Source organism: Octopus bimaculoides, chromosome 6 (assembly GCF_046866305.1).
Source record: "Octopus bimaculoides isolate indiv1 chromosome 6, ASM4686630v1, whole genome shotgun sequence".
Lineage (NCBI taxonomy): Eukaryota > Metazoa > Mollusca > Cephalopoda > Octopoda > Octopodidae > Octopus > Octopus bimaculoides.
The window spans coordinates 89936756-89963196 of NC_142933.1; the positions used below are offsets into that span (position 1 = coordinate 89936756).

General features: G+C 36.5%; 1 protein-coding gene across 2 annotated transcripts in view; it reads right to left on the reverse strand.

Moving 5' to 3' along the window:
- The window catches only part of LOC106869351 (uncharacterized), a 387885-nt gene extending 369270 nt beyond the window's left edge, over positions 1-18615 (reverse strand). For both annotated transcript variants that reach the window (XM_089354241.1, XM_089354236.1), the window contains exon 1: positions 17759-18615. The gene's annotated coding sequence lies outside the window, so the exon portion shown is untranslated. The remainder of the gene's footprint in view (positions 1-17758) is intronic.
- Positions 18616-26441: the final 7826 nt, after the last annotated feature.

Sequence of the window (26441 nt, forward strand, 5' to 3'; positions counted from 1 at the left end):
TTAGTCTCATTGTGTAAATAATCCTTATAAAGCCCTTTTTGGAAACTTGGAATGAAAACGAAACTGAATGGTTTCAATGAATTAATTAACAATGCAGTAGATCACTCCATCTACATCCCAATCTGCTGTAAAAGACCTGAAGGGAATTATTTTCATTGTTGGGTCAAATAAATACAGATATGGCCAATTAGAAATATAGTTTGTGCATTTCTCAAGACCTTGTGAAAATCTTAATACCATTTCAGCCAAGTTTAGTTTGCCTTATTTTTCTTAACTGTAACTGTTTCATAATTTGATTCATTAATTTAAGATATTACTCTTCTTGAGTGAATCACTTTTGCATGTCAGTGTTGATAATAATATAAAACCGACTGTGTTGTTAAAATGTTTGACTGTTATGTTGTATCCATGTGATCATGAAGTTGAATTTTGCAGCATCAGTTGCATGGTGCTGCTACAAGACAAGGGGAATCACTCTTTTTGTCTCACTCCACCCTTTCTTATAAACAGGTATCACACTGTTTCTTGTTTAAGCTTTTTGGTAACAAAACGATCAGCCAGCTGCAGAAGTGATACACAGTTTGCAAAACCCACACTTCTCCCCTACACACACAATCAAAATGTAAACCAGTACTATATATATATATATATAATTTCATATTTATGAGTATAAGAAAGAGGGAGAGGAGTCTGTGTGAGTGTGACTACATGTATGTGTGTGCACATGTGTGTGTGTGTGCATGTGCATATATGTGTGTATGTGCATATATGTGTGTATGTGCATATACGTAAATAAATTCATATATGTAAAGCATCTTAACAGATCTATAACCAGAAATTCTATCCTAGTCTGCTGCCATTACTTTTTTCGCTGCCAATAAACAACTAATTCATTGCAAATTCCAAATTCCAGCATCGTAAATACTAATATTTCGGCAGTATCAGTACGGCAGCAGACAAAACGTTTGAAGAATTTAGTTATTTTGCATTATTATTCCAAGTTCAAATCCTAAGAAAGTTAATTTCACTTTCATCATTCTTGATTCAATGAAATAAATACCAGTCACGGATAAGGGACAATTAAACTTCCCATTCCTTCTCTGAAAATTTCTGACTATGCCCACAGAGAAATCAATATTTTTCAGTTCTCCCTTTTAATTTTTTTTATATACACATATAAATATAAGATAGAGTACTAATGGAGTATTCAGTCGATTTGATATTTCTATAAAGCATACAGAATGTGAGCAGAATTATAATAGATGGACTAATACTAGTATACATTACCTCTCTCTCTCTCTCTCTCTCTCTCTCTCTCTCTCTCTCTCTCTCTCTCTCTCTCTCTCTCTCTCTCTAACAAACTCCCCTTGCATATATAATTATTTGTATCTTATCTCACATAGACAATGTGTCTCCCAACAAAGATAAACACACACATGTGTGTGTGCATTATGCATACATGTGTATATACATATATACATATCTACATATGTGTGTATGTGTGTTTATATAAATAAAAGTACACGTGTGTGTATCTGTGTATATATATATATTATGTATGTAATATATGTATATATATATATATATATATATAAATATATAAACACACATCTGTGTATGTGTGTGTGTATACACACACATGCACGTGCACTTTTGCTATTAGAGGATACTCTTTATATATATCTAAAATCCTAGCTTAAATTTCACCAATAAATTTTGTTTTGATAAAAAAAATTTCTTATATATATTTCAATTCCTCATTATTACGAGAAGTTTAATTTTTAAATCTAACTATTTTATGCTATGAAAATAATTTATCAGTTTGGTTAATATTTTGAAAAACTTCCACTAAAACTTTATCCAAACACAGAAGCTGTTGTTGTTCTTGATCTTATTTAGTTCCAACTTCTCCCAGAATGAACAAATCTAAGATCAAGCAATGATCTAATTTTCAAACACAGAGTTCCCTGGATTGAATTATTCAATGCAATTTTTTTAAAGAGGATAGGATGTTTGAGGAGGATTTGGTTGTGATTTCTAACAGTTTGAGCCACCATCCTGAGGCTTTCTCCTTGGCTCATGTAATTAAATGAAGTGAGAGAAGAAGAAGGCTCTTCAAACTTACTTATACTTTTAGCTTAAAAGTAAGATTCTAATAAAATGAATAATAATAATAAAAAGTAGAAAGTAGTTTTGACTATTTAGCATTTAAACCAGCCATATGAGGCCCTAATATTCTACCTGTTTTATGTTCAAACCAGTCAGATACAGCCTCTCACATCTACCCTACACAATGTCATTCTAGAAATAAACAATCACATTATCAAAATCTCAAAGCTACAAGGTAATGCATGATTAATTCAAATCATCATCATTTAATGTCCATTCTCCATGCTGGCATGGGTTGGACAGTTTGACAGAAGCTGACCAGCTGAAGGGCTGTTCAGGCCTCAGGTCTGTTTTGGCATGGTTTCTACAACTGTATGCCCTTCCTAATGTCAACCACTTTACAGTGTGTACTGGATGCTTTTATGCAGCACTGGTACAGGTGCTTTTTACGTGGAACCAACACTTACTAGCCAGCAAGAACAGAGATGCTCAGCTGGAGAGAGTTGCAAGGAATGAGCCTGGATGCAAAGGTAACCATGCTTTACTTTGCTTAGCATGTCTCGTCAAGCATGGCAAACTGCCAAGAGTCTCAGTCCCCTGTCACCCCCTCTGTGAGTTCCAACATTTGTAGATCCTCAATGTAAGTCAATAAATATTACATTTGGCAGAATAATCTGAATGCTAAAAGGTTAAACATACTAGACTCATGCTTCTTAACCTGTTGTGGCTCAGCACCCGCTTCATTTCTCATTTAATTATTTTAATCAAACAAAAGTTGTTAAATTTATGCAATTAATAATTAACTGCCCAGTCTTTGTTGCAGTGTGGTGGCTTGAATGCCTTAGTGACCCTGAAAGTTATGCTAGTGGAGCATAAGCTCCTCATAAGGCTTTCCCTCAGCAAAGCACCAAAGACAGCCCCAGTGTTGAGAACAGTGGAGAAAATGTTGTTGATGGCCTATGCTCCATAGAGAGAGTGAAGGGCTTAACTCAAATCAATAATTAACTGTACATTCTTATACCATCCCAATCCAGCACAAGACTCCTTTTAAATGATTGTTGGGAGCAAAGCCCTTATCTTTTATCTTTTATTTGTTTCAGTCTTTAGACTGCGGCCATGCTGGAGCACAGCCTTGAAGAATTTTTAGTGGAACAAGTCGTTCCCCAGTACTTGTCATTTTTTTTCATTTTTTTTTTTTTTTTGTAAAGCCTGATACTTATTCTATTGATCTCTTTTGCTGAACTGCTAAGTTATAGGGATGTAAACACTTCAACACCAGTTGACAAGCAGTGGTGGGGGACAAACACACATGCACGCACACACACACACACACACACACACACACACACACACACACGCACACACACTCATACACACACTCATTTGATGGGCTTCTTTCAGTTTCTGTATACCAAATTCGCTCACAAGGCTTTGGTCGGCTTGGGGCTATAGTAGAAGACACTTGTCCAAGGTGCAACACAGTGGGGACTGAACCCAGAACCATGTGGTTGGGAAGCTAACTTCTTACCACACAACCACGCCTGTTCCTCTGTTAAATTTTTTTTGAAAATTAGTAAAGATCAAGACATATAAAAAAATTATATTGGACCTTGGCACATTATCATTCATATTTACTGTTTACTAGTAACATAAGATTCTATTCATATTTTAGATACATTAACAAAAAGAAAAAAAACTTTGTCAGGATTAGAATGTAAATATTAAATTTAAATACTTTATTATTGGTTTAAATATTTTATTTCTAAGAGAAATCCCAACTCCCTCGAAACATTCAACACCCCACCATCATAGCCCACTTTGACATTTACCACCTCCTCAAGAGCTTACCATGCCACTAAAGGAATACTACCACCCAGGTTAAGAATCACTGTTCTAGATACACATAGCACATATACATGTGTGTGTGTGTGTGTGTGAGGGAGAGAGAGAAAGAAACATACACATTAGTATATTAGTATATGGTTGTCTGTTCCTGGTATGAAGTGAGTGGAATTATAGTGCTGGGATTTTAAATCACCCACTACTAGACGGATTTTATTTCTATGGATATCAAAAGAATTTGCAGAATTTTATCGTTATTTTGAATATCTCGAATTATTCGACTACCTTCATTTTCTGAGAATCCACAATCCACATTCAGCCATGCTTTATATCAAGTGGTTTGCCATGTAATCTGCTTGTCATGATTAGATAGCAGTGATGCAAATTCCTTCATCGAGACTCTGCAGGTGATCTACTTTCCTTGCTATCACAACCTACAATTAACCCTAAATGCGCAGCTGTTTCCATTCTGAGCAACCAAATAATGACGTTAGATCAATTGTCACTGAATTAGATGGTGGCGTTTGTTTGTGGTATTTTAAGATTGTGTTAATACTGCTAAGATCTGACAATTTGGGGTTTTTCTTCTATATTTATTACAACAGAAGTCTTTTTAGTCTCTCTTTTTTTTTGAACACTTCATTTTTCAGATCGTTCTCTCTTAATTATATTGCATCTTGTCAAGAATTGATGCCCTGAAGGAATATATTCCTCATGTGCTCTGTTGTGTTTAATATGATTTTATGGTGCCATCACCTGCACATGCCAATGCATGATATTTATCAATGTCTTTTATACATGAGGTTCTTAATTGGGACTTCCTGCCTTCCTCCTCCTAGATTGCATAGTAATAACATTTAAAGTGAGCAATTATGAACTCGTTAATGTTTCACGACAGGCTTTTTTCTTCCTTTCTGTTTTTATACTTAGTCAAGAGGAAAGGACAAGTGGTGGGGGAAGAGAGGGAGTGATAAAATTATTCTCAAATTGAAGACCTGATTCAAATACATGCAACAGCGTGTACTCTACTAAAGGCACCCAAAGGCCAGGTGGTAGCATTAAATCAGGAAATAGATTAAATGTACGGTAGGTGCCATATATGTAGATTCAGCTTACCTTCATAAACACCTAGACAAGATACCCCACCTCTCGCATGAATGAAATCTTTTTTTTCCTTCCCATTTTGAATTTCCTAGCATTCTACTAATATGTATATACATACTTGTGTGTGTATATGTGTGTGTATGCATGCACATCTGCATGTATGCTTGGAAAATGCATGTGTGTAAATGCATTCATTTCCTTGTTGAAAATATGCCAAATATTATATTAGAATAGTTTGTTTTATTTTGTTTGTTTTTTTTGCTTTTTGTGTGCTTTTTTTTTGAATTTATTATTTTAGGATATCGAATATTGACTAATGTATAAAGGATATGGAGACAGTGATGAGCAAAGATTAAAAAAAAAAGGAGAAAGGTCCTTTCTGGGTCATGTAGACTCATAGACTCATAGCATTGATTTCCTGGTTTTTATCGTGTATATACTCCCGCACATACACACACTCCTGGATGGGATGCCAGTCTGTCACAGGACTACTCACTTTTACTAGCTGAGTGGACTGGAGCAATGAGAAATGAAGTGCTTTGCTCAAGAAACAATGCACCACCCAGCTGAGGAATTGAAACCATAATCTTATGATCGTGAGTCCAACACCTCAACCACTAACCCACAAGTGAAGATAGAAAGAGTAAATAATGAAAAAAGAAACAATGTTTAAAAGATGGTGTTTCTGCTGATAAGCATTTTTAATACGTTACTCAACAGAAGACGAGCAATATCATAACCTTTACAGATTCTACCAAACTGGTGTGAGTGATGCAGCTGATGTCCTGCCAGAAAATGCTGATATCTATAGAAAAAGCTATGGTGAAGACAAACAAAAAAAAAAGTGGGAAGTATGCTTGCACTGAAGTGAATTCTGCTGAAGGTGTTCAAGGTGCCAAATTATATTGTGGTTGTTGCTGTTTGGCTCCTGGTCTGCCCTGATCAAGTAGACTTAAGATTAGCTGTTTACTAGCTGTGACCATCCCATCTTATTTTCAGATGACTTAGAACTACACTACCCAATGTGTCATTCCTTGTTTAAGATGGTAAGCTAGCTGTGAGCGAAGGAGAATTTGACTATTTCTAATAGATTAAACAAATGCTTAGAAGCCTCCTTTGAACTGAATGGTGTTTTAGGCCTACCTTCCAAGATTTGAAATTAAAATTTGCTGAGGCTAGTAAAGTAAGTTTTTTTGACTCTATGTAAAAAGAAGCAAATAAAATAAATACTGGATTTTTGCTTTTTGTATAAACAATTCACAGGTTTGTAAATGAACAGAGATGTGATATTTTATGTGCACATCATTTGCTCAGGGCATTTACAGACCATTATCATTATCGTTTTAATATCTACTTTTCCATGCTTGAATGGGCCAGAGAAAATTTGTTGAGGTATATTATCCAAGGGATAACATCGGTGGCATGGGGATACATCTTGGCAATAGTGATGTCGCACCTCTTTCTACAGCTGAGTGAACTGGAGCAATGTGAAATTAAGTGTTTTGCTCAAGAACACAACACACAGCACAGTCTGGGAATTGAACTCACTACCTCATGGTTGTGAGCCCAATGCTCTAACTGTTGAGTCATGCACTTTCAGAAGTAAAATAAATTTGTTGCTATTATATTAAATTGTTGTATGTCCAAATTTAGCAAAATGTGTTTTTTTCAATATTTATTTTTGCTTGAAATAGCCAGTTCTTTGGTCAAACTATCATATCTCCAGCAGCTTCAGATGCCAAGATATCAAAAATTGTCAAAATCCAGTACAATGGTTTTGCTATGGAATGGTGAAACTATTTTATCATTTTCTGAAAAAGCAACTTATTGGACTTATGACACTTTTGCATAATAGCAATGATATATCTTTAAATAAAAACTAAATTGTATGTTTGGTTTGCTAAACACATAAATTTACATCACAATTAATTAAATATAAGTTGTCAAACATTTGACCTTTTTATTTGCTCCCTGTCAATCGACAAGACATATGTTGGGAGCTAAGCAACTGCCAAGGAAAAAAAAAAAAAGAAAAAAGTCTTATAGAGGTAAAGAAACAATAATTTATGTGTTATTCTTTTTATTGTCTTTGTTTTGGTAAAATATTCTTAATTTCTCATCAAATAAAATCTACAGTTTTGCTTTGATTCCTGATATAAATAACTTCAATTCATGTACTCTTTTTACTGTTTTACTCTTTTACTTGTTTTAGTCATTTGACTGCAGCCATGCTGGAGCACTGCCTTTAGTCGAGCAAATCGACCTCTTTGTAAGCCTAGTACTTATTCAATTGGTTTCTTTTGCTGAACCGCTAAGTTACAGAGACGTAAACACACCAGCATCGGTTGTCAAGCGATGTTGGGGGGGGGGGGACAAACACAGACCCACAAACACACACACACACATATATATATATACATATATACGATGGGCTTCTTTCAGTTTCTGTCTACCAAATCCACTCACAAGGCTTTGGTCAGCCTGAGGCTATAGTAGAAGACACTTGACCAAGGTGCCACACAGTGGGACTGAACCTGGAACCGTGTGGCTGGGAAGCAAGCTTCTTACTGCACAAATATTTTCATGAATGTTTCAAGCAAATATTTTGTGAGTTCTTTCCATGATGATCAACAACCCCATCCTGCTATGAAAATGGTTAGCTAAAAAAGACTTTACCATATCAAAAAAATAGTATTATTATTATGGTAAAAGTATTAGAAAAGGAGAGAATAAAAAAATTTCCATTTTATGTAAATTTAGGTTTTGTCAAAATGACATTCATTGACAAGAGATTTGTTTTTAATCAAAAGATTATTATTTTTGTCTAATTTTAAGCTGAATGGTGAAAAATAAAACATGTCAATTGAATGTGTTGTGTCTGTCACTGTACAAGAATTTCAAGTAATTAGTTCATAAAAAAGACAAGGGAATGAACAAAGAAAGAGAAAGAAATAAGAAAATAAAGAACAATAACAGAAAATTGTTCTAATAATAGAACTTGAGTAGGGGAGAGGATAGATTTGATACATAAGACCCTGCTAAAATACCTGCTGAAATACTGAGGTAAACACGAATGTTACATTTCTAAAGCTATGTTTTTCTCATGGCAGAGCATGTATAGCTGAAAATAACATACTTGTGGTCAACACTGATGTTTGGTTGGATATTTTATTGGGCAGGCTGGTAATGAAAGCTTGTCAGTAATTAGAGGGACCTAAATTGACATTGTTAAATACTGAATGGCATTAAAGCATTCTGTATTTAAGTTTCTTTGTTCATGTATTATTTTCCCCCTTATACTCTGTGATTGAGAAGGTAGAGGTGGTGTTAGTTTTAAGTTTACACTATTCTGTAGCATGTGTGTTTCGTGTAAGAATGGGGAGGAACTTGTGATATTTTAAATAATAAATCTACCCAGGTAAAGCAGTGGGAAGCAGAAATCTGGTAAAGAAGCTGGCTAAAGTTAGTATGAAATAAGCAGAGATTATTACACTTAAGTTTGCAACTGCCAACGCCAACAGATTTTCAGCTTGGAGAAAAAAGAAGTATAAATAAATAGAGCTGCTTCCTTTCATGATATTCACAAAACCAAGTATTTTTATTTTAGTGTTTTTGTGTAACTGAAATAGTGACTACACTTCAAATGTCACATGCATGGTGGTGAGTCAATAGTTCTTGACATTTGTCCACAGCAGTAAGTTTCTTCTTCATCGATGTGTATACATAAGTTTCAAAGATAAAGCTATAAACCTATTGCTGGCTCAGTGGTGGAGGTAGTGGAGTGGTGATGAAGGGTCAGTGCTAGTGGCAGTGATGGTGATATCCAACTATATTACCTGTTAATAAGTAATTGATAATATCTCTACACTTGTATTTCCTGTGTACATTGGCCAATTTCTTTGAAACTCCATCATTTTCTGAACTTGTGCAAAACCCTTCGATTATTGTTTACTTTTATCTCAAAAGAGGTTTCGTAATTAGTCCTTGTTGTGTGGAGGTGCAATGGCCCAGCGGTTAGGGCAGCGGACTCGTGGTCAGAGGCTCACGGTTTCGATTCCCAGACTGGGCATTGTGTGTGTTTATTGAGTGAAAACACCTAAAGCTTCAGGAGGCTCCGGCAGGGGGGTGGGGATGGCCCATTGATTAGATTGACCCCAGTACACGACTGGTACTTAATTTATTCACCCCGAAAGGAAAGGAAAAATTGATCTCAGCAGAATTTGAACTCAGAATGTAAAGACAGATGAAATGCTGCTAAGCATTTCACCCAGTGTGCTAACGTTTCTGCCAGCTTTCCACCTTCTCTACGAAGATATCTATACCATATATAAAACAGAGATGTGTGTGTAATCGCTTTTCACGTGAAATCGACTTCACCAAATGCTTCCATACTTGTAATGCATGAATAATTTGACCTCGGATAAATCTTAGGCTCTTCATTTGATTTTTTTAATTAAAAATAAATAATATTGCTTTATATTTAAGATTCACTTCTTTAAAAAGGTTCCTCAATGTCAACTTCCGGTATTGACGTAACAACCGCAAAAAGCTTCACTTTCTATTTTGTGTGTTCGTGTGTATGAGAGAGAGAGAGAGTAACTACTACATACACACCGCTCTCTCACTCTGTCTCACACACATACACACGCACACACACACACCTTGACTCACTCACACTCTGTCTCTTACAAACACACACATACATAAATGTATACAAACATATTTACAAAGACACACGTGTGTATGCGTGCGTGCGTGGGGGGGGGCTCCACAATCGCCATTTATTTCAATTACTCTTCTGAGGATATTCACGTAAATCATTTTTTTCATTTAATCATCATCATCATCATCATCGTTTAACGTCCGCTTTCCATGCTAGCATGGGTTGGACGATTTGACTGAGGACTGGTGAAACCGGATGGCAACACCAGGCTCCAATCTAATTTGGCAGAGTTTCTACAGCTGGATGCCCTTCCTAACGCCAACCACTCAGAGAGTGTAGTGGGTGCTTTTACGTGTCACCCGCACGAAGGCCAGTCAGGCGGTACTGGCAACGGCCACGCTCGAAATGGTGTATTTTATGTGCCACCAGCACAAGAGCCAGTCCAGGGGCACTGGCAACGATCCCCATTTTAATTTTCGTAAAAGTTTCCAAGTACCAATGAGGCTTTTTGGCACATCTTCAATTTTCCCCATTCATGAGAGGCGCCCAGCCGTCATTCATCTGAGAGTCCATCTACAGAATGTCCTCAAATTTCTATACAGCATATTTTACCTTTTCTTCAAGTATATAAGCAACAATTTCATTCCCGAGCAACGCCGGGTGCCTCTGCTAGTTGTAAATAAAAACAAGATGGGTAGGCAGTCCCTGGGCATGTGCTTGCATATATCTTTTTATCGATTACTTGTTTCAGTCATTAGTTTACAGCCATGCTGGGGCACCGCCTTGAAGAATTTCGGTCAAAACAATCGACCCCAGTACTTATTCTTTAAAGCCTGGTACTTATACTGACAGTCTCTTTTGCTGAACTGTTAAATTACAGGGACATAAACGTACCAACACCAGTTGTTAAGTGATGGTGGCAGATGAACACAGGTACAAAGATACACCCACAAACACTCACACACACACACACACACACACACACACATACATATACACACACACATATATATGATGGGGTTCTTTCGATTTCCGTCCACCAAATCCCCTCACAAGGCTTTGTTCAGCCCAAAGCTGTAGTAGAAGAGGCTGAACCCAGAACCATGTCATTGGGAAGCAAACTTCTTAACACACAGCCATGCCTAGATACAAAACCAAGAAAGGTGACCATGGGGAACCAATTCACAGGTCATGAATTTTTGTCCCCTTCTTGATGTTTCATTGTATCTGTTGGCATCTAGTTCATCTTACCTGCACTGGTTTATCTAATTGAAAATAGATATCTGTCCTTTGTAGACAAATTAGAGGTGATTAATTAATGACCTATAAACATAGATATTCATTTGTTTTAGCTCTGTAACCAGAAAGCAGAATTGAATGCCTTTCTTTATGTTTGGGAAAGCAAGACCTTTCTCTCACACACACACACACAGTTGTATTTTGGTAATAACTTGTCTTTTCTTTACAAAAATTAAATACATTTTAGCTATTAAGGGTTTCTCAGAGACACTATTAAAGAGTGCTTTGTGTGAAAAATCAGGGACAAACTCAGTTATCATTATACCATTATAAGAACGAACTATAACAACTACTTACATACCATGCACACACACAACACTGTCACAAACAAAACATCTAACAGTAATACAAACTATCCAATGTGTTTCTGTAATCTTACATGTTCAGATGATTACATTTGAGAAACTTATATCTTATGAGATATCCTTCTACACAATCACAGAACAGGATATATTATACACTGTATTTTCTACATACAACACTAAGATATGTAAAGAAAAAGCCACGATAATTATGCACCAACCCAATATATAAAAATCATATAAAGTGGGAGCCTCTGTTCAAGTTGCTAGAAATAGCAGCTAAACTTCCCTCATGTCAAATGCTTTCATGTTAACATAAAATGATATGTTGCATAATGTGGATCTGGATATTCACTATCAATAGAAAAAGACATGATGGCCATGATTGGAATGAATTTGATCATAAGTTGGATCAATCAAGGCTAAACTGGGGTTCAACAACAATAGCAACAACAGTCAAGATAAATAAATTTAGAAATTTAGAATTTTCTAATCTCGAGAAAGCAAGCTGAAATGGGTGTTGGCACCAACTCTGTTATGACAGTCTGCAGGCATGCTGGTACATCCATAAAATCTATAAAATAACACATCTACACAAACATATGTTATGTCAACAAAGTTATTTCTAGTTTTCCAGCTTCTGCAGCCAACAACTGGTCACATTTGTAATGTAAAAGGTTTAAAATTCATCACCATCATCATCATCATCATCATCATCATCATCATCATCATCATCATCATCATCATCATCATCATCATTATCATCATCATTTAACATCTGTTTTCCATGCTGGCATGAGTCGGATGGTTTGATTGGAGCTGGCAAGCCAGAGAGCTGCACCAGGCACTAGTTGTCTGTTTTGGCATGGTTTCTATGGATAGATGTCCTTCCTAATGCCAACTACTATACAGAGTGTGCTGGGTGCTTTTCACATGACGCCAACATGGGTACCTTTTATGTGGCACCAGCATGGGTACTTTATATGTGGCACAAACATGGGTGTTACCTGTGTGACACTGGCACATGTGATTTTTATGTGTACTTGGACACAACATGGCTTTCCAGAAATCTCACATCTTACCTATCCTTAGAAACCTCGTCAGAATTTGGACTCAGAACATAAGGACAGACAAAATGTCTCTAATCATTTTGCCTGGCATGCTAATAATCCTGCCAGCTCACCACCTTCTTAAGTGGTGAAATATTACTGTACTGTATGTAGATGCTGTTAGAGAAACTGATGCAATGTTTTCCTTAAAGTAATAACATTAACATTTATCATTGTTAAAATCCTTATCTTAGAGAAGTGTACATGTATGGATGCACATAGAAAGACACAAACCTTTATTTACCCATCTTCCCCAATATCATGTTTTCAGTCATCTTCTTTCCTATCCATTCCTTGGTGTTGTTACTATGTCTTTTTCAAGGACATAGTCATTTGAGTAATTAGTAGTTGATTAATGAAGTAACACAGTTCTGAAAACAGAATATGCCCATCACCACCTGGATACCATACTGTTTTTTTTTTCTTTTTCCATCCTACTTGTCCATCCATGCCCTTTTTAACTTTCTGTGCTACCTGATATAATTGTTTTCTAACCCAATGTCAGCTTTGATTGAGTATACTTATGATCAAACATGTATCTGGTATGACTGTCCCTACCACTTTTTTTTTCCTTTTTCTCTAATACAATAGTGAAATATTTGAGAAAATTTCAATGTTATTTCTAGCAAGTCAAGTGACTAAAACAGAGACTGAGGAATTAGCTCATAACTGCTGCCTGATAACAGAGAAGGGTGATGGTCAGTATCTCATCCAGTGTCTCATCCTTGTCTTGAATTCTCGACTCCTGATGGCATTAAAGAAGTGTCATCACAATTTACAACATCTAAACTTGATCCCAGCCGATTTCTTCCAGAGACAAAAAAGAAATAGAAAAATGGATTCCAATACTGTGCCAGTATTTTAGTTATCAACCCTAAAATGATTAGATAAAAAGTTGATCCTAGCAGGTTCTGAACTCTGAGTACAGAGAGCTAGAACAAATTCCAAAAGACATTCTGTCTCATACTTTAATGACACTGTCAATCTGCTGTTTTATTCAGAGCAAATCACAGTTAATGGCAAATTTACAACATTCTATCCATATCTGCTTGGGTTTTGCAAATCTATATGATGCTGTTTATCAACTTGGTTTCATTTACCATTTCTTTTAAGGAAGCATTTTCAGACTATACCTTATTTCTAATATTTCTTTTTCCTTTTTTTCTATATATATATATATATATATATATATATATGATTGACTGCATTTCTGCATAATCATACAACAATGTTGAATAATTTTTACAAAAATCAATTTTTTTAATAAAAATTATTGGAAGGAAGCATTTTAAAATATAAATTTTTAATGTTAACTTCGCAGTTATTTTCAACTAAATGAATTATTGCAAAAAAAGTCACACCTCTTGCTCAAGGATACAATGTAATACTATGTTGAATGTCTAGGCTGTGCTCCATAAATGTTGATAATTTTGAGAACTTAGCTATTCTATGTACCTGGGTTTTTGAAGCAGTAACTCTTCTATACTTTGGTTAAAAGTTGGGGATTGGTAGAATCACTGATGATGACTTTCCACATGAATGAACAACCAATTCCAACCAGTAAGGATTTACAATACAATTCATCCTTTTGATTGCTGAATACAAAATGTAGTTTGCAAAACGCCATTTGGGTGATATCCCTGAGTCACCATCTCACCCTTGTAGACCAGCCCTTCGCAAGGTTACCTACTCAGTGTTTAGTTAGGGTACTTTTATGCTCTGAGTTAAAATTCCACCAAAATCAACTTTGCCTTTAATCCTTCAAGAATCAATAAGATAAAATAACAGTCGTTCATAGTCCGAGTTCAAATTCTGTTGAAGTCAGCCTTGCCTTTCTTCCTTTCAGATTCAATAGAATAAGATACCAGTCAAGTACTGGGGTAAACATAATCAACTGTATCCATTATCCAGACCTGAGTCCTTGTGCCTATGCTCGAAATCAATACTGGTGATTGGATAAGAGGTTATAACTTCAATATAAGATAAGTGTAACCTAATGACATTAGCTCTTAATTAATCCAATTATTAGATTCAACATATTTGTTTGATTATGTAAAGGCTATTTTCATAAGGGAAAGCCATTGATTCAAAGTGAATTAAGAGTAAACCAGCTATGTCAACTCTAAATGAAGAATCAACAAGAAAACTGCTATGTAGTCACTCATCTTGCTAGAAATTGCAACAAAATCTTCCTTGAATCACTTTTTATATTACCAAAAGAAAAAAAAAACAGGATGTTGGATAAAGAAGTTCTAGACACATTATGTTTAACAGAAAAGAAAAACAAAAAAAAACCCAGGATGGTTAAGATGGAATGTTTTAAAATATACACCTGTTCAATTAGGGTTGATCTTAGGTTAAACAAAAAACGTCAACTTTAAATGAAACGCAGACCAGTTTGGTTTCAAATCACACCAAAGCCTAAAACAACAGCAAAAATACCAACAGTACTCTTTTGAGTTATATTTATTATTACTAATGCGTGTGTGTGTGTGTGTGTGTGTGGTTGTGTGCGTATGTGCGTGCGTGTGTGCGTGCGTTTGCATATATGTGTATGTGTGTGCATGCATGCATTGTGTGTGTGCCTGTATGTATGTGTGTGTGCATGCACACATTTGTGTGTGTGTGTGTGTGTGTGTGGTTGTATGTGTGTGTGTGTGTGTGAGTGTTTGCATGTGTGCATGTGTGTGTGTATGTGTGCATGCACACATTTGTGTGTGTGTGTGTGTGTGGTTGTGTGTGTGAGTGTTTGCATGCATGCATTTGTGTGTGTGTGTGTGTGTGCATGCATGTGTGTGTGCATGCATGCATTTGTGTGTGTGTACATGCATGCATTTGTGTGTGTGTGTGTGTGTGTGTGTGTGTGTGTTTGTGTGTGTGTGTGTGTGTATACACATACAGTAAAGTTTCTGCATTCTACTGTCAGTATTTGGAAGGGTCTTGTATCTATTACAAGACCACCACTTTGGATACATATTCTGATAAATATGATATTAATTTCTAACATAAGTACAAGGCCACAAATTTATGAGGAGGAGACAAGGCAGTAGTTGATTATGTCAACCCCAGTACTTCGGGTGGTATGTCTTTTTATATAACCCAGCAGGATGAAAGGCAAAGTAAACTTTGGCAGGATTTGAACTCAGAGTGTGAAAGGATATAACTAAACAGTGGAAAGTATTTTATTTATCATTTTACTAATTCTACCAATGCACCATCATTTTGTCTGTTGCTCCACCAATTCTGCTAGTCTACCACTGTCTTCCACCAATTCTGCCAAACTATCACCGTTTTGTCTGTCATTCTACTGATTCCCTTCTACTAAACGTATTATTGATTTGAAAACTTGGTACAAGGCCATAAATTTTAGGTGAAAGTAAAATCAATTCAAATGACCCCTAATACTTGACCATTACTTTATTCCATTGCTCCCACACACGCACCCACCCACGCACACACACACACACACACACAAAGGTATGAAAAGCAAAACTGATTTTAGAGAGAATTGATTTCAGAACACAGAGGGTTATAACTGCACGACATTATCAGATGCTCTGATGATTTTGGCAATCCATTGCTCTCTCACTTTACCTCTTGGTTATGGTGACAAATATGATATGAAATAAAAATTATCTCACACACACGAGCATATAAAAGAAAAGGTAGATGGGTAGGTGTTAATTAAAATGATCATTAGGTGAGACTGCTACTCTTCTAAACACTCTAGTTTTGATTGGTTAATTAATTAACTACATTGAAAAGATGCTGTTGCAATTTAATATTAATAAATTTTCTAGTTAATAACAACTCATTTTATAAGGAAATTTTAGGCTATGAGATGAAATTGAATTTAAAAGTCAGCAGTTATTGATTAAAAAACATCTAGAAGCTACCGAACAAACACATGGCTTTGCAGTGTTGTAATTGACGTGTCTTCGAGGAAAGGTAATGCTAGAGTGTGTGAAGATGACTGAGACGAATAGACCAAGACCACACCCGCTAACCATGTCAATAGTCATATGGTTACAACCAGAAGCACAGATAGACTGTTAGATCTATACATGAATATATACTTGCATACGCCTACATTCACAGTCAAGAAAATTGCATTGTTTAAATCTATAAAGGTTGGCTGTTTTAAAGTAATATTATGGTGTGATGAGCTTAAAACAGCATGCACGTAACAGAATGCAACATAGCATTTGTTGCACAGATGCACTTTGAACTTGCATATAATGTCAAATAAAATGTATTCAAATATAAAAATATATTCTATTGTATAGAAAGTCAACTGCACAGATGGCATTGATAAAAAAAGCAAAAAAGGAGAGAGATATATGGAGAGATAGAGAGATTGAGAGAGAAAGAAAGAGAGAGAGGTTAAAAGGGAAGAATAAAAGACAAGATATTGAGGAAAGACTGATTGTTGATGGATGATAAGACAGACTGAATCAGATGACAAATTTTACGAGTCACATTTTTATTTATTTTCTCTCTCCTTCTCGTATGTATGCATACACGCACACATATGCACACACACACACATATGTACACATGCACACACGCACACACATGCACACATATACACACACACACATGTACACACACACACATGCACAAACATCATTTAATTTTCAAAAATGAAAACTGATTATATAAGAGGGTCGCTGTAAGCAGATAGGTGTTTTTATGCTGAAAATATTGAATTTCTTTTTTACAAATGAAATAAAAAAATAAGTATAAATCAATAAGGTGATCAATATTGTCCTTGTTTTTTTATCCTTCTATTATATCTTTCTTCCCATCCCATCTGCTCCTTCTATTAAAATCTTAACACATTATCACAAACAAATAAGAAAGAAACACAGAGGAAGGGATAGAATAAGGCATTGTTTCAGATAAATAACCAAGAAAGTACCACAAAGAAGAAAGCTACTGATTTTGTCTGTCCAGGCTTGATTTTCTTTCGATTACTTTTTTTACTCACAAGAATTCAGGAACAATGCAATATACTAATAAATGAATGAAATGAAATGAAATGAAATAAAATGATTGTTAGAAATTTCCAGTTATTATTATATACAACAATAACATACTTGGAAAGACAGCTTAGATATTCCAGTAAGGAATCTATCATGTGTATCGAGAAATTGATAAACAGAGATAGAAGAATAGACATATCTGTTGAGGAAAGATACTGGAAAGAAAGCAGGAGAAGAGATAGAGTGAGAGTGAATGAGTGAGTGAGTGAAAGATAAAAGAAAGAAAAACAATAAACAGGGGAAAATAATTAAAAAATGAGAGGAAAGCATTGAAATATGTCTTACCTGATTTACACTTTGTGATTTTGAAAATTTCTTGAAGATAAATTGTATATTTCAAATATGATGACCAGAATACTAATCTGTGGATGTTAATGCATACAAGCAACTACATAGATATTCCTGCACAATAAAGTTTTCTTCTTAGGTCTAAAATACTTTACAATAGATATATCTATCTATTTGTCTATTTATCTATGATTTTTAATATTTCAATATCCTTTGTATGTTGTTATTTGTGCTGCTCTTTTGGATAAAGTTTAGCATTTGGATTTGATAAACTGTATGACTTGTAGCTGTTTGTTTGTTATTGCAATAGCTGATAGTTGCTTCCTCTACCTGTCTGCGATAAGGTAAAACTGCCAGGTCTTTCCTCAAGGATGGTGTGGCTGCTGCTAAAGGGGGTGTAGAGTAGAGTGCACACATATGCTGAGTTATTTGGGAAACAGAAGCATGTATCCACACACAGCAACCTAGTCAGTACACAGTGAAACATACGTGCATGCCTGCCTGTGGCCTACTGTTTAATCATTGACTTGGTTTAATTAACCATACAGCCAGCATCAGACTTCTGAAAGACAACGAGAGAGAGGGGCAAAGAAAGAGAGAGGAGGTAAGAGCAAGAGAGGAAAGAGGAGAAGGAAAAGGAGGAAGGGTGTTGTAAAGAAAGATGTTGAAGGCTGGAGATAAGACAGTGACTATAGTGCCGCTGCCATGACAGGTCTGTGTTGTCTGCGAAGGACCTGTAGCACAGCAGAAAAAATGAGGAGGAAAGAAATGTGTACCTTAACCTGTTTCAAATACTAGAGCAGGCAGCAGCCATCACTGTGCAAGTGACAGGAAAGCCTCTAACAAGTAGCAGTAGCAATAATAGCAGTAGCAGCTAAGATAGTTGTAAGCTGTGGTAGTAACAACAGTGGTAGGCTTTTAGTATCAGTTGTAGCAGTACAGCATTTTCAAGCAAATGTGGCAGATGTTAGGATCATTCTCCTTGTAGTTGTAGTTGTTGTAAATATGATTATCATTTGTGTCGCTGTCACTGGCTGTTCTTACGGCTATCACAGGTGAACAGGTAACTGTCATTAAGTCATTAGCATAACTACTATCAATCATAAGGGTCCTTATCTGCCATTTGAATGCATGGAGGAAAGTGGTGATGATGAAGACAGTTACAAGGAAAAATGAAGATTATTGAAAAAAAAAAAGTTTGTAATTTTGAATTTTGACTATATAGATAGTCATCATCGTTTAACATCTGCTTTCCATGCTAGCATGGGTTGGACGATTTGACTGAGGACTGGCAAACCAGATGGCTGCACCAGGCTCCAATCTGATCTGGTAGAGTTTCTACAGCTGGATGCCCTTCCTACTGTCAACCACTCCAAGAGTGTAGTAGGTGCTTTTACGTGCCACAGGCACGAGGCCCAGTCAGGCGGTACTGGCAATGGCCATGCTAATATATATATACACACATAGATAAATTCACACATATGTATATGCATGTGCATGTGCATATATATATATATATATATATATATATATATATATACGTATACATATATGCATCTGTATATATGTATATGTTGGGTATAGGTTGGGGAGTTATTCATTTGAGGCAGTATTTTCATGGATAGATGCCTTTCCTGTGACCAATGTTTATTAATAGTACAAGTAAAGGATTTCTTATTCCACTCTTTCAAGAGCACAAAGCTGTATAACATAATGTTCCCCAAGAATGTAAACATAATGGCACTGCTCTCTTTTGAACGAGCTATCTCAATTGAGAAACAGAAATGACAACCTTCACACACACACACATACACACACACACACATGCACCACGTTCATTTCAATTTCCATCTATCAATTTCAATCACAAGCTACTGGCCAACCCAAAACAATGGTACAAGATATTTGCCTAAGGTGCTGCACTATGAAAGTAAACCAAACAGTATGTAGTTGAGAAGTGTAAACACAACCATGCCTATGTCTATATGCATATAGGTGTGTGTGTGTATATATATATATATATATATATATGCATACACACACACACATACATATATATATATATATATATATATATATATATATATATATATATATATATATATATATATATATATATATACAAATAGTAAATGAGTATATGCATATATACGTACAGGTATGTGCATACCGACATCCACCTGTATGTATAGGTGCATATCTGGGTACAGGACATTGCAAACAAAACGTAGACAAGAAAACGCACAAGCCACATAGAGAACATTTTCCTTCATCAGCTACCCCCGTTTTAACACCGGCGTTTATATATATATATATATAAATATATATATATATATATATAGGTGGGCTGTGGGTGGTAAGAAGCCTGCTTCCTAACCACATGGTTCTGGGTTCAGTCCCACTGTGTGGCACCTTGGGCAAGTGTCTTCTACTATAGCCTCGGGCTGATCAAAGCCTTGTGAGTGGATTTGGTAGACGGAAGCTGAAAGAAGCCCGTCATATATATGTATGTATATATATGTATGTGTGTGTGTGTATATGTTTGTATGTCTGTCTTTGTCCCCACCAACATTGCTTGACAACCAATGCTGGTGTGTTTACATCTCCGTAACTTTGCAATTCAGCAAAAGCGATCGATAGAATAAGTACTAGGCGGTGCACTGCATCTAATTCCTCCTACACTCAATTTTCTTTCAACCCATTTTCACTTTGTATTACATATGCACTGCACATTGACATTGCACATAAAGCATATACAGATATATATGCATGGATGTCTGTGTGCAAATACAAATAGCAACATCTGACTTCACCACCCATATGAAAATGGTACCTTTCTCTCTATCTCTATCTCTGTCTCTCTCCTCTCTCTCTCTCTCTCCCCCTCTCTCTCTCTGTATATATATGTCTATATATACACATATATATACAAATATATATACATGCATATATATATATATACATATATAAATATATACTCTATCTTTCTAAATCTACAACAGGAATTCATCTTAAAGCAGCAATCACACTACATTGCACTATTAATTATATTAATTAAATTTAGACCAATATGATACAACTCATTATAGCAATTAGATTGAGTCAATAAACAATTCAAGATATATATATGTATATATAAAATATATATTTTTCTGGGATAGTGTGTCTCAGCTGGTTGCATTTATAGACACACAACTAGAACCATTTTCACCTCAAAATAAATAAGAGAAATTCAAAATTTCTCAGATTCCATAAAATCTCCAACAACAATGTTTAAATTTCAGTCTAAACTACACAGAATTCAAATTTTCTATATTTACATAGAGTTCACCAAGTGAAGACAATATTGAAAATGTTGATGCACTCTGCTGCAATTATGGCCATGCTTACAGGAAATTGGTGGGTGGAAACTGAATGGAAGCCACCTGTGTGCATGAATGTGTCTATCTGTGTGTGCACCCTTGTGTGTGTGTGGGAAAAGTGGTGGGAAATGAAGAGAAGAAGTGCAGGTTGATTTAGATTGGGGAAAAAAAAAGCAAAGGAAATATATATACATATACATTGAAAGGCAGAAAAAGAGAAGAAATAGAAATGCATAAGTGTGAGACCATGAGAGATGAAGAAGAAAGAGGGTGGAGTAGAAAGAATAACTGAAATAAAGACAAAATGGAATACATGAAATTGGTACAAGACTTGAAGCAAAACATTTGGAATTATTGAAAAGAATTAAAAATAAATCATGTCATTCATGACATGTAATATGCTTGTGTGTATGTATGCATGTATGTATGTATGTGTGTGTGCATCACACATATATATGTGTGTGTGTGTATATATATATATATAGAGAGAGAGAGAGATAGATAGGTAGATAGATAGATAGATAGATAGATAGAGAGAGAGAGAGATAGATGACTAGTGGATAGATGTATAGATATAGACACACACACACACACACACACACACACACACACACACACACACACATATATTAATATGTATGCATATAATTTTTCTGTTTCTAAGAGAAAATTTCATGCACACATGCCCGTGTGTGTGTTTGTTTGTGTGTGTGTGTATACAATTAGTTCGAGGAAGTCATGTCCTCATTAGGGATTTGTAAGAACGACCGTGCGAACCAAAGGAGAAATGGTGACGAATGGAAAACAGGCTCCTTTTGTAACCTTCACACGGTCGACACAAAATATAAAATATTATGTTATAATTCTATAACATAGGGAACTAAGAAGTTTGCCAGGAAGGACAAGATAGGAACGCAACCGATAGAGATGAATAACAGTAAGATTTATTGGAGCATCAAATTGTATGTCTGTTTGTGTGTGAATGCGACATAATAAAACACAATGCAAGACAGGCCGTCATGTAAATAAAAGAGTGTGTGTACAAATATGTATGTGAATGCGAGAGATACATAGTATTGATAAGAGTCAGTAACACGGATAATAATATAAGATACCAGTTCTTAGTTAGGGTACACAGTAGTAAGTGTCTGTATATAAGAGGTTAAGGTTAAGGCAGAGCGGTCACTCGTCGTAATGTTGGGGCTTCTATGCCGGGCCGGATTCTTGAATACAGATGTTCTTCGCAGGCTGAATTCTGGCTGTTAATTCCGTGGTGAGGTGATTCACACTAACAGGGTTGAGAAGTGCTGCGGTTAGCTGTTGGTAGCTTGTGTATGTGTAGAAGTCATGTTGACGCTGTTGGGGACGATGCTGGTAGTTGTAGTTGAACGAGGCTGTTGATGTCGTCGCTGGAACTGGTTGCTGGTTGGTGCTATACTGGCTGGCTGTGTTACGTGTGTGGTCAAACGACCAGATCTGTAAAGATCTGAGCGGCGACGAGTTGGCGCGTATCTAGCAGGCTAATTATAGATACAGATAGGCTCCAGAGAAGCATCAGAAGAACACTCTCACGTGACCTTATTAGGGGCTACGGTTGGTCGATTTGCGTCCTGGCGGCAAATGGAGTGGAGACAATTGCCGCCCAAATAAAAGTCAGTCAGGTGATGGACACAGCAGGCGGGAAAGAGTTGCTTTCTACTACGCTTGTCTGTTAATATATATACTAGTGAGAGAAGTGTTCACTACAGATTATATAATCCAAGGTATTCCACTGGTTTAACCCATATCATATAATGCGAAAGTCATTGGTGTATGTTCAAGATTATTGAAATTATCAGTATTGGGGGAAAAACAAGAAGAAACTTTTAATCAATTTATTTATACTGTTATTTTTTCAAAAAATGTCATCTTTTTGTAGCATACAGATAAAGTAGTAATTACATTAGTAAATTAGTAATTTATTCTCCATTTTCTTCTTGCTTTTTTCCCTGATATATATATATATATATATATATATACATATATATATACACACACACACACACACACACACACACACACACACACACACACACACACACACACACACACAAAAAATTAATATAAACCAAATTCGACAACTGGCACCCATGCCAACTTTTCCTTCATTGGACACTAAACTCTGCTTGCGAAGACCAGTTGGGGCAAGTGAGATCAAAATCGTAATTAATTATTAATTAATTAATTAATTTTACCCTTTTATTATTATTGTTATATATATGTTGAATTTGACTGTCAGAAGAAAGAGTACTTGATACCATGGAAGAGGTTAATATTTTTAGTTTGGTCGAGTCAATCTCTTGCTACTTTCAGTTGCTGATGCACAGTCTTCAGGTAAGTTATGATTTCTATGCATCATTGGAGTCATCAGGTATGTATGATGAATAATCATGCACATATGCGTGGCCGTTTTCGTGCGGGTGACACGTAAAAGCACCCACTACACTCTCTGAGTGGTTGGCGTTAGGAAGGGCATCCAGCTGTAGAAACTCTGCCAAATTAGATTGGAGCCTAGTGTTGCCATCCGGTTTCACCAGTCCTCAGTCAAATCGTCCAACCCATGCTAGCATGGAAAGCGGACGTTAAACGAACGAACGATAAGTAGAACTGGTAACAGAGGCTAGACATGCAACCTTGAATTTATCAATATGCTGCACATGTGAACTTTATTGATTGAAAACAGAAATAAAAAACATAGGAAAACTATGAAAAAAATATGTCACAAATCAACAAATGTGAAGAAAAAAAATAGCAGTTGTAAAAATAGTTGCATGATAATCTGTTATACTCTCAGAACCAAAATCAGTAGCAATGACATCAGCAACATTGGCAACAACTATAACAACAGAATTATTGACAATACCAACAATAATGCTTGGCACTCCGTCGGTTATGACGTCGAGGGTTCCAGTTGATCCGATCAACGGAACAGCCTGCTCGTGAAATTAACGTGCAAGTGGCTGAGCACTCAACAGACACGTGTACCTTTAACGTAGTTCTCGGGGATATTCAGCATGACACAGTGTGACAAGGCTGACCCTTTGAATTACAGGCACAACAGAAACAGGAAGAAAGAGTGAGAGAAAGTTGTGGTGAAAGAGTACAGCAGGGTTCGCCACCATCCCCTGCCGGAGCCTCGTGGAGCTTTAGGTGTTTTCGCTCAATAAACACTCACAACGCCCGGTCTGGGAATTGAAACCGCGATCCTACAACCGCAAGTCCGCTGCTCTAACCACAGGGCCATTGCGCCTCCACAACAATAATGACAATAGCAACAATATAAACAACAACAATAATATTGGTTTCAAATTTTGGCACAAAGCCAGCAATTTTTTTTTGATGGGGAGTGTGTCAATTACATTGACCCCAGTACTCAACTGGTACTTATTTTATTGACCCTGAAAGGGTGGAAGGCAAAGTCGACCTTAGCAGACTTTGAATTCAGAGCATAAAGACAGATGAAATTCTTATTCCTTTATTGCCCACAAGGGACTAAACATAGAGGGGACAAACAAGGACAGACAAAGGGATTAAGTCGCTTACATCGACCCCAGTGCGTAACTGGTACTTAATTTATTGACCCCCCCAAAAGTATGAAAGGCACAGTCAACCTCGGCAGAATTTGAACTCAGAACGTAAAAACAGACAAAATATCGCTAAGCATTTTGCCCAGCGTGCTAACGTTTCTGCCAGCTCGCTCTTCATCGACGGATGAAATTCTGTTAAGTATTTCACCCAGCATGCAAACAATTCTACTATCTTGCTGCCTTTTCAAATTTTGGCACAAGGCCAGCAAGGAATATAAACTATGTGTGTGTGTATCTAAATATATATCTATCTCTGAGTGGTTGGCGTTAGGAAGGGCATCCAGCTGTAGAAACTCTGCCAAATCAGACTGGAGCCTGGTGTTGCCATCCGGTTTCACCAGTCCTCAGTCAAATCGTCCAACCCATGCTAGCATGGAAAGCGGACGTTAAACGATGATGATGATGAATGTGTGTGTGGCTTGACAACCAGTGTTGGCTTGTTTATATCTTCATAACTTAGTTTTTAGCTAAAGAGGCCAAAAGAATAAGTATCACACTCAAAAAATAAATACATGTAATTACAAAGTAAAGTACATAGGCACAGGAGTGGCTGTGTGGTAAGTAGCTTGCTTACAAACCACATGGTCCGGGTTCAGTCCCACTGTGTGGCACCTTGGACAAATGTCTTCTACTATAGCCTCAGGCCGACCATCATTTCAATGTTCACTTTTCTATGCTTGCATGAGTCCGACAGAATTTGTCGAGTCAGATTTTCTATGGCCGGATGCCCTTCCTGTTGCCAACCCTTGTTTCCTAGCAAGGTAATGCTTCCCCCTTGGCCAGACACGGTTTTCATGGAAGAGTGGAAATGAACAACATTGCTTGTATGATGATGATGCTCATTCACAAGTTTCAAAGCTTTTGTAATTATTGTTGTTTAACCCTCAAGAGTAAGTTTATGATCAAAGTTATTCTGACCATGAGAATCTCATGTTTTTCAAATACAGTTAATCAAGGATTGCATAATTCCAACATAGGCGTAGGAGTGGCTGTGTGGTAAGTAGCTTGCTTACCAACCACATGGTTCCAGGTTCAGTCCTACTGCGTGGCACCTTGGGCAAGTGTTTTCTACTATAGCCTCAGGCCGACCAAAGCCTTGTGAGTGGATTCGGTAGACGGAAACTGAAAGAAGCCCGTTGTATATATATATGTATATGTATATATGTATGTGTGTGTATATGTTTGTGTGTCTGTGTTTGCTTCCCCCCCCCCCCCCCAGCATCACTTGACAACCGATGGTGGTGTGTTTACGTCCCCCGTAACTTAGCGGTTCGGCAAAAGAGACCGATAGAATAAGCCAAAGAATAAGTCCTGGGATCGACTGGCTCGACTAAAAGGCGGTGCTCCAGCATGGCCGCAGTCAAATGACTGAAACAAGTAAAAGAGAGAGAGAGAGAGAGAGAGTAAGAGTATATCCTTCCTATTTTTCTTTTTTAAATATGGTAGAATGCGAGTGAGACTGGACTACAATTTCTAGCAGCTTATGCAACCTCATTGAGTGTCTATTGTTGACTTTAGGGGTAGCGGGGGGTAAAAATAAATAGAAAATTGAGACATTTATGCTTTTCTATAAGTGTTAAATGACTCTAAGTAGGAATAATAGAAAAAGAACTGTATTGAGGACATATCTTGCCAGGAGCTTACATAGTCTGGGACATTTGGTAACAACAATAACAATGGAAATGTGTGTGT